The 10,000-nt window shown below is 48.9% G+C and overlaps 1 protein-coding gene across 3 annotated transcripts in view; it reads right to left on the bottom strand.

Moving 5' to 3' along the window:
* Window positions 1-10,000, bottom strand: part of LOC123499517 — a 418,310-nt gene that overhangs the window by 113,083 nt on the left and 295,227 nt on the right. The gene's annotated exons all lie outside the window — the stretch shown is intronic.

Genomic DNA, 10,000 nt, shown 5'->3' with positions numbered 1-10,000 from the left:
GTGCCCATTCTGGAAAACAACGAAGCGACGGGAAAAAAAGAGTCAGGCTCGGGTGGGAGGTGGTGGCGTGCCCGCGGCGGCGCGCGTGGTCCTGCCAGTGGGCACCCGCCGACCCGCCTTCCACGACCTGCCTCGACCCTGGCTTTGGCTTCTCTTCTCGTGAATCCCTCCACAACGGAGCAGCGTTCAAGACTCACTATCTACGCCCCTCTTGCCATTGGTGCCTTCAGGTGGACGGGTCTATTTTGCAAGGTAAATGGACGCAGAATGGAGGAAATGGACGATGTGGAGGGAGATGGATAGGCAAGGAGGCGGAGGCGACGCGGACCGTGGGAAGGCGACGGGGCAGCTCCCGACCGCCGCCACATACAGCGACCACCCCCACTGTTACACCGCCTCGCCCGCCGACCACTCGTGCGCCACCGACAGAAAAAAAAAAAAAAAAAAAACGTGTTGGCCCGCCCTGCCACCTTCCCTCCCTCTCCTCCTCCAGCACTAACACCACTTACTCCTTCCTGTCGCTTTGGCACTAACAGGAAAGTTTACGACGCAAAATTTCATACCAAGATCTGCTACGAAGGTGGAAGAGGAGGGTGGGGAGGCGGCGGGGTGACTTGAGTGCTGAGGGAGAAGTTAGCCAAGAGTTGTTGAAGGGGTGAAGGTGGTGGTGTGATTCGGGCGGGCCCACAACTAGCTCAGGGCCTTATGACCATGACCCGCTAGGACCCGCTACTCCCAGGGACGCCCGGCTACTCCTCCAGCGGGTGGTGCTAAAAGAAAGAAACATATGGAGGAGTGAAGGATGGTGTAGGAGGTGAAGTGAAGGAGAAAACTGCGCGCATCAGTTCAGTAAGCGGAGCGCGTCCTTCAGTTCCCCGAGGCGGGCGCAGGGCCTCGCCTTGAAGAAGCACGTGCGGGTAATGACGGGCCGCCGCGGGCCAGCACGAACACCGCCGCCGCCGAGTTACCTCACGTCACCGTCACTTCGCACGTCCCGCCAGGCCCTCCCTGTCTGCCGCCCTCCCCCTGTCATCGGCGGTGCATGCCTAGCTTTCCTTCCCAGCGGACCAGTCTGTTGTTGCACTATTCTTGGCCTCTTTTTATTCTATTTTTCAATCTACGTTTCTCGCAAGGCAGCAGGAGACAAGGGGGAGGGGGTGAGGGAGTGGCAGGGTGGAGGCAATCGTCGGCACCTGTGTTGGAGCAGGAAGCGGCCGGTGGGCGGAGCGATCCCACGGCTCAAGCGGCCGCTGATTGGTCGACACCACGTGGCCGCCTCCACCACAACACACACACACCGAGCGTTTCCACCTCCCTTCGCCCTCGTCTCTTTATTCCTCACGACATCAACTTGCCCCCTCCCCATCCACCCATCCACCCAACCACCCAACTCCTTCCCCCACAACAACGATCCACTACCACCATCACATCCTCCACCAGCCATCCCTCCTCCCACACCCTCCCACAGTCACGACCGAGGCAGAAACTTGAAAACATGAGGCAAACCCTTTCTTTTATTGCAAACTGTGCCTTCCACCCTCTTCTGCACTGGTCGGTTGCTCTGAGGCGTAGGAGGGAACGGGAGGCACCTGGCGCGCGCTCTCAGGTAACTCAAGACGCAGGTAGAGGGCGTGTGGACAATTGAGGGGCCCGAGCAGGTAACACGACCCGAGAAGACTAAACACCTTGCGGGAGCCCTTCTGGGTGAGCAAGATAGACAGACGGACGGACAAACCAACCGACTGACTGCCTTACTCTATAAAACCAAATAAAAAGGGAGACAAGAAAATAATGCCTGGTTCCACTTTTTCAGAGAGAGAGAGAGAGAGAGAGAGAGAGAGAGAGAGAGAGAGAGAGAGGAAGAGAGAGAGAGAGAGAGAGAGAGAGAGAGAGAGAGAGAGAGAGAGAGAGAGAGAGAGAGAGAGAGAGAACGTGAAAGCTTAGTGTTGAAGAGAGAGAGAGAGAGAGAGAGAGAGAGAGAGAGAGAGAGAGAGAGAGAGAGAGAGAGAGAGAGAAGGATGAGGAGGGAGGGAGTGAGGCATGAAGTAAGAGTGACACAAGGGGTGAGCAGCGGGGGTCGGGAGAGAGAGAGAGATGGAAGGGGTGAGTGAGGTAAGAGAAGGAGTGACAAAGAGGAGGCAAGAGGACCACGACGGGAGGGAGGGAGAGAAAAGGGGCGAGTCTCCTGCTGCGTGAGACCGGCGGGAGGCGGGGTCAGGGATCACCGCCCCCCTGCCCCTTTGCCCTCGCCGGATCGTGTCATAGGGAGCGAGCGGCTTGCGAGAGAGAGAGAGAGAGAGAGAGAGAGAGAGAGAGAGAGAGAGAGAGAGAGAGAGAGAGAGAGACTTGTGCCCCTTCAAAAGTTACCGAATGAAAACATGAAAAAAAAAAATGCAGTGACGCAACACACACACACACACACACACACACACACACACACACACACACACACAACAGCCCTGTAGCTCATCCATCTGTTCACCTAACCTGTCAACCAGCAAGTCAAACAGACCCATCCACGCAACGCCAGAGAGAGAGAGAGAGAGAGAGAGAGAGAGAGAGAGAGAGAGAGAGAGAGAGAGCCGGAGATAACCCAGTTGCCCAGCCACCATCGCCTTTGCCTTGCCTTGAGAAGCGTACGTGTTTGCTCTCAAGTGGCGTCCATTATTATTATTATTATTATTATTATTATTATTATTATTATTATTATTGTTATTGTTATTATTATTATTATTATTATTATTATTATTATTATTACTACTACTACTACTACTACTACAATCATCATCATCATTATTACCGCTTATCTATCTTTGTTTCTTTTGACTAGTGCGTATGTGTGTCTGTACCTCCTCTCTCTCTCTCTCTCTCTCTCTCTGCCGCCCAGATGACCGGCTCAATGACACTTAACAAGAGGCGCGTGTGGGAGACAGAGAGAGAGAGAGAGAGAGAGAGAGAGAGAGAGAGAGAGAGAGAGAGAGAGAGAGAGAGAGAGAGAGAGAGAGAGAAGGGCACGTGCAAAGGGAGGGGAGAAAGGGGAGAATATGAGGGAAAGGTATATATGGGATGGATGGGTGGGGGCGACGCGTGAGGGGATGGGGATCGGGTCACGGGGGGGTGAGGGGTCAGAGGTGGGTGGGGAGGGGCACGTGTAGAGATGCGGGTCACACGTGCGGACTGGGAGGGTGTCTGGGTGGCGGGTTCATTAATTGGTCGTTATTTTTCTTTACGATGCTTGTCCTACACACAGTTACATCGGGGAGGGAGGTGAGGGGGTGGAGGGAGGGTGTGCACGTGTGTGTGTGTGTGTGTGTGTGTGTGTGTGTGTGTGTGTGTGTGTGTGTGTGGAACTAATGAGAGCTTAAGTCTTCTATAAGTATCTGATGCGGGTTGTGTGTTGATGTTCATTGACGGGGAGAGAGAGAGAGAGAGAGAGAGAGAGAGAGAGAGAGAGAGAGAGAGAGAGAGAGAGAGAGAGAGAGAGAGAGAGAGACGCATATTTAAGTGAAGTCCATTCTGAGAAGTTCAAATCAAAATCATCTCGTAGGATAACTATAATAATAATAAAAACAACAACAACAACAATATCAACAGTAATAATAATAATAATAATAATAATAATAATAATAATAATAATAATAATAGTAATAATAGAAATAATAACAACAACAACAATAATAATAATAATAATAATAATAATAATAATAATAATAAGTCCTCGCCACCATCACCACCAACAACAAAAAACACTTAAAATCACGGAATAAATACAATACAAGTAGGTAAAAGAGCACAAAAATATTGAACACACACACACACACACACACACACACACACACACACACACACACACACACACACACACACACACACACACACACACACACACACAGAGGTAAGAGTGACATCATTATTCTACGTGCTAATCAATATACCTGCTTCGAGGACACCAGGAGGGGAAGGGATGGGGAGGGATGGGGAGGGGGAAGGATTGCGAGGCGCGTGTCCCGGGGAGCGACACGTGGCAGTAAGTGTGTCCTTGGGAGGGGGAAGAGGGAGGCGCAGGGGAAGGGGTGTGCGGGCGGGGAAGGAGAGAATGGGGGGAGGAATAGTGGGGAGTAGAAACTGATTGCTGCGTGACCTTAAAGACTTGTGGCCAACCGAGGGCGTGACGAGAGAGAGAGAGAGAGAGAGAGAGAGAGAGAGAGAGAGAGAGAGAGAGAGAGATTGTTACGGGGGTGAAATTGGTGAACGTTCTACTGAGGAAACGACAGAGATAATTCGCCAGTGGAAGGAATGTTTGTGGTCGCGGGCTGAGTTGTGGAGGCGCCGTCAGCTCCCCTTGCAGGCGTGGGGTGTGTACAGGTGGTTCTGGGCTTCCTGTCTGGAATGGCACCTGGTAGCCGATCCCTCCAGGCTACTCTGCTGTTACCTGAAGGAGGCCAGTGATGGGGGCGATGAAAATGATGATGACAGCACCGTTACTGCTACCACTGCTGCTGCTCCTTCTGCTGGTGCTTGTTATTATTGCTCTACCTGGCAGTTAGTACTCGGGCCGCAGTACGGTGCTTCTCGTGTTACCTGTACTGTTGATGAATTGCCTAATGAGGGAGGGATGAGGAGGGTTTGCTGCTGCTGCTTCTCTCGCTGTGGCTTCTGACACTGTTACTGCTACTGCCTCTATAGTTGCTGATATTTCTTCTGCTGGTTGTGGTGGTAGTGGTGGTGGTGGTGGTGACGGTGGTGCTATTACTTCTATTTCTACTGGTATTTCCATAACTACAACAACAACTACAACAACAACTACAACAACAACAACAACAACAACTACTACTACTACTACTACAACTTCTATCATTACTATTACACTATTACAATAACTCTCACTATATATTTTTTAATGTTAATACCACTATCAGTATTCTTTGACATTTATCTCTTTCTATTGATTTCTTGTAGCATATTGAGGCGAAATAGTTGTAGTGTTCTCCTATCATCTTTTGTTATTCATTCCCCCAATACTTTCATACACGTGACAACTTTTCCGTTATTAATTTACACGCTTCCCTTTCCTCCCTTTGTTGTCTACCTACCAATCTATTAATCTACCCAGCTATCGATCTTTTAAGTTGACCCTCCCTTCCTCCACCAGCGGCCCACATCCTCCTCACACCCGCTCCTACCCTTACATCTGACCCTTCACACACTAGTACATATCCCCTCTCACACTCCTCTCCCCTCGGCGTCTGCATCACACTCACATTCTCTGTCTCCCCTCGCCACCATTCCCTCAGCGCGAGTCATCAATACGGCGCAGAGAGGTTCCGTCTGTGTTACGTTTCTGATCAGTGCTATCACCTTTCCCTGGACTAATTAAATACTGGTTATCTTTGGGCGTGATCGGCGGGGCGGCACGGGCTGGAAGCGATCCCGGCCTGGCTTTAAAATGAGATTGGTTTTGTTCGTGGTGCGAGAGCTATTGACGTTGTTGTTGTTGTTATTGTTGTTGTTGATGATGTTGTTATTGTTGTTGCTGCTGCCATTGTACTACTGTTAATTATCACCGTCATTGCTATTTTTACTACTACTACTGCTACTACTGCTTGTTGTTGCTGCTATTACTAATACTTCTGTCATTTAACTATCACCATCACTACTACTTTTACTACCACGACTACGACTACTTCTTGCTGCTGCTGCTATTACTAGTACTACTACTACTTAACTATCACCATCACTGCTATTTTTACTACTACTACTACTACTACTACTGCTACTGTTGCTGCTATTATACTTCACTGCTAATATGTAACCACTGCCACTGCCGCTCCTCCTCCTACTATATACTAACACTGCAACTACGAATTACAACCATCCATTCATGTTTAATGTGGAGTAGACAATGGTAAAGGTAGGGCATCTATGTTTGTCTACCCGCATGTAGCAGAAATGACCGAAAATCAAGCGATCCATTACTGAAATTACGCACCATTAAACCGCCTCACCTCTACAATTATATCACTGTGTATCATCATCACCAACAGCAGCACACATCAACACCTTGCTCATCACCAACCGAGATATGTCTTTCTCACGCTCCTGCTAATCAACATCACTCACACCTCGAGCCATTCCATTTGGTTACGTCATAACATCATCATCATCCTCACTGACATCACCACCACCACCACCACCAGTATCCCAGAGGCTCCTTCGTCATCACCATTACAGTTGTTACCTCTCTCCTCCCTCTCGCTCCCTCTCTACCTCAGGCACTCTCATATCCTGCTCCTACCTCCTTCCCTTCCTCCCTCAGGCAATCCTCTGCGTATTTCCATCGAGCGATAATCAGTGGTGGCGAGAGGGGCCGTGTAATGATGGGTTGTAGGGGGCGGTGGTGAGAGGCCCACAGGTAAGCCCCCTCAGGTGAGTCTCCAGGTGAGCTTCCAGGTGGCCCGCTTCGTCTCCCCCTTCCCCATCACCACCCACCATCACTCACTCAGGAGATGACTAGGCCCTCAGGTGTGCCTCGCAGGTGACCCTCAGCCTCACAGGTGAAGCCCAGGTAGAGTAATGACCTACGTTATGTTTGTGGACTGGTAGACAGGTAAATACACAGCAAGGATGATAGTGCAGTGTGTATGTACTCGTAGATTGATTGTATGTGCTCTCTTGCTCAAAGTTCTCTCTCTCTCTCTCTCTCTCTCTCTCTCTCTCTCTCTCTCTCTCTCTCTCTCTCTCTCTCTCTCTCTCACACCTGTTCGCCAGCTCAGTAGTAACGTCCTTGCCTATCACTTCGTATACTGAGGTTGCTAAAGGTTTTCACTGATGAGCGAGCAATTACTGGCCGCCTTCAGCAAGAGGAGGGAATGTGAGTGTGTGAACGATCCCAGCCTTACGCACTGGCTGGGCTGTGCCAATGCTGGTTCTGTCCGCGATGGTAAACAGCTGGTGTTCACAAGTCCTGCACATGATCTTCGAGTACGGTACGTGGCTGAATTTCACACACACACACACACACACACACACACACACACACACACACACACACACACACACACACACACACACACACACACACACACACACACACACACACACACACACATAAGGAGAAGTAGATGCTGATAAATGTAAAGATATGAATGAGAGATAACACAGAGCAAAGATAAACACGTAAGAAATGTAGGACCCTGTTGACTCTCTCTCTCTCTCTCTCTCTCTCTCTCTCTCTCTCTCTCTCTCTCTCTCTCTCTCTCTCTCTCTCTCTCTCTCTCTCTCTCAAGCACCACTCTTCATCAGCATGTACTGTCTGATTCACACACCCACACGAGCACCATCACCCACATGTTTACAATGAGCGAGGCACCAGCTCGTCGCTTCATCATCACTTGTCTTGCTCGGCTGATAGAGGAAGTGGGGAGGGAGGGTGAGAGGGAAGAAGAGTGACGCAGAGAGAGAGAGAGAGAGAGAGAGAGAGAGAGAGAGAGAGAGAGAGAGAGAGAGAGAGAGAGAGAGAGAGAGAGATCATGGGCCGTCAGTTTTGTTTCCCGTCAAAACAGCCAACATTCCTCACTTCCACACGCATGTTTACCCCGACGATTAATCCTTTCCACTCCAGAAGTTTTATCGCCGCCGTGTTAGGTAAGAAGGGAAGAGAAAGAGAGAGAGAGAGAGATAGAGAGACAGAGGGAGAGGGAGAGGTGCAGGGGCGGTGTTGGGCTGCAAAAGGAGAGGAGGGAGTAGAGGGAAGGAGCAGAGCAGTGTGTGGAATGCAGAAGTGGCTGTGAGCAGATTCAATATTTAAGGTGGTGTGTGTGTGTGTGTGTGTGTGTGTGTGTGTGGTGTGTGTGTGTGTGTGTGTGGTGGTCAAGGTGGAGGCTGTAGTGGTAGTGTTGGTGGCGAGGTGTGTGTGTGTAGTACCTCAAGGAGCGCAAGGTGAGGGGATGGTATGGTCACCTGAGTGTGATGACAAGAGATTTACCTGCTTGGCTATGGTGATTAGGTAAAGGTAGTGGTAGTAGTAGTAGTAGTAGTAGTAGTAGTAGTAGTAGTAGTAGTAGTAGAGGTCCAATAACATAAAATCTGGCACTAATACTAAGTAAAAGAAAAAATAATGTTACAAACGAGAAATCATGACGAAACCTACGAAATAACACGAAACAAATCCCAAATAGAAAAAAAAAGAGAAACGAACCTAAAACCTAACTCCAAGAAATAATAAAAAGAAAAAAACAAGAATAATAACATTAAAAAAAAAAAATGGAAGTTTACAAGTGAGTGGGCATAAGAGTGCAGTGAATGGGTGGGCAAAGGTAACATAAGGGCTTACGGGCGTGCGGGCGTGTAAGGACAGACTGACCACTGCCGCCACCATCCCGTCCACTCAGCCTCCCTCCGTCACCGACAGACAAAGGCCCAGCTATTGTCTCACCTGCCGCGTGTATTTGGGGAGCGGTTAGCGGGAACGAGGGTGGCGACGCAGGAGGAGGAGGAGAAGGAGAAGGAGAAGGAGAAGGAGGAGGAGAAGGAGGAGAAGGAGGAGGAGGAGGAGGAGGAGGGTTTCCCATTAATCTTGTGGTGGGCAGGACGTGCACGACAGCAAATCTAGCCAACGACGAGAACCTGTTGAAGGAAAACAACGGCGAGCCCCTTCAAACACACACACACACACACACACACACACACACACACACACACACACACACACACACACACACACGGAATGTCTACGTGACCTTCCATATCTTTTTTTTCATTTCTACCTTGTCCTTGTCCACCTTGTCCACCTCCTCCTCCTCCTCCTCCCCCTCCTCCTCCTACTCCTCCTCCTTGTTGCTTATTCCTGAGATGAGGTATACATGTACATACCTTCAACAAACCGGGTACGTTTTTAAGTTACCATTGGTGATATTATTGACAGAAACTTGTTATATTCTGTTCAGGCACTCGAGAAAAGGAGGATTACATTATTATTATTATTATTATTATTATTATTATTATTATTATTATTATTGTTACTACTACTACTACTACTACTACTACTACTACTACTACTACTACTACTACTACTACTGGTTTTGTCTGTGTCGTCTTGTGAATTAAACGAAGGAAAAGAAAGATAGCGACAAAAAAAAAAAAAAAAAAAACGAGCCAATGATAATAGAAAGAGAGAGAGAGAGAGAGAGAGAGAGAGAGAGAGAGAGAGAGAGAGAGAGAGAGAGAGAGAGAGAGAGAGAGAGAGAGAGAGAGAGAGAGAGAGAGAGAGAGAGAGAGAGAGATGAAACGTGAGTATCATTCCCTCTCAGAAAAGGAAGAGAGGGAGAGATGAGAGAAAAGCAAACACGCATATAAAAGGAAGAAGTGATAACAAAGGAAGAGAGAAAAAAAGACCAAAGGAAACAGAGGGACGTAAGAAAAGCAAGAAGCGAGAATCATAATGAAGAAACACCTACCACGATGACGAGGAGGAGGAGGAGGAGGAGGAGGAGGAGGAGGAGGAGGAGGAGGAGGAGGAGGAGGAGGAGGAGGAAGAAGAAGAAGATATAGAGAAGGAGGAGGAGAGGGAGATTAGAAAAGAAAAGAACCAAAAAAGAAGAAAAATGAAGAATAAAAAAAAGTGAAATATGAAAGAGGAAGCACACAATATGACGAGAAAGGAGAATAAGGAACAAGAAAAGACAGGAAGGGACGTAATGAAGAGGAGAGAGAAGGTAAAGAAGAGGAGGAGGAGGAGGAGGAGGAGGAGGAGGAGGGTACAGTGTCACTCATTAAGCCAATCCAGTTACCGTCAGAGCCTCTTTAGGGAAATGTGAGATGTGTCTAATTTTGACCACATGTGAAGCATTATCATTCCGCTCTTCCTCATTTCTTCTCTCCTTCCTTCTCTCCAGCGCCTCTCCTCCCTCTCCCTCTCCCTCTCTCCCTTCACCCTTCCCTCCCTTTTCCCTCCTCTGCCTTCCTCGACATAATGAGGTAACTAATCATGATGTGTGTGTGT

This window comes from Portunus trituberculatus, chromosome 50, assembly GCF_017591435.1.
Source record: "Portunus trituberculatus isolate SZX2019 chromosome 50, ASM1759143v1, whole genome shotgun sequence".
NCBI lineage: Eukaryota > Metazoa > Arthropoda > Malacostraca > Decapoda > Portunidae > Portunus > Portunus trituberculatus.
This window is presented reverse-complemented; position numbering and strand designations above follow the sequence as displayed.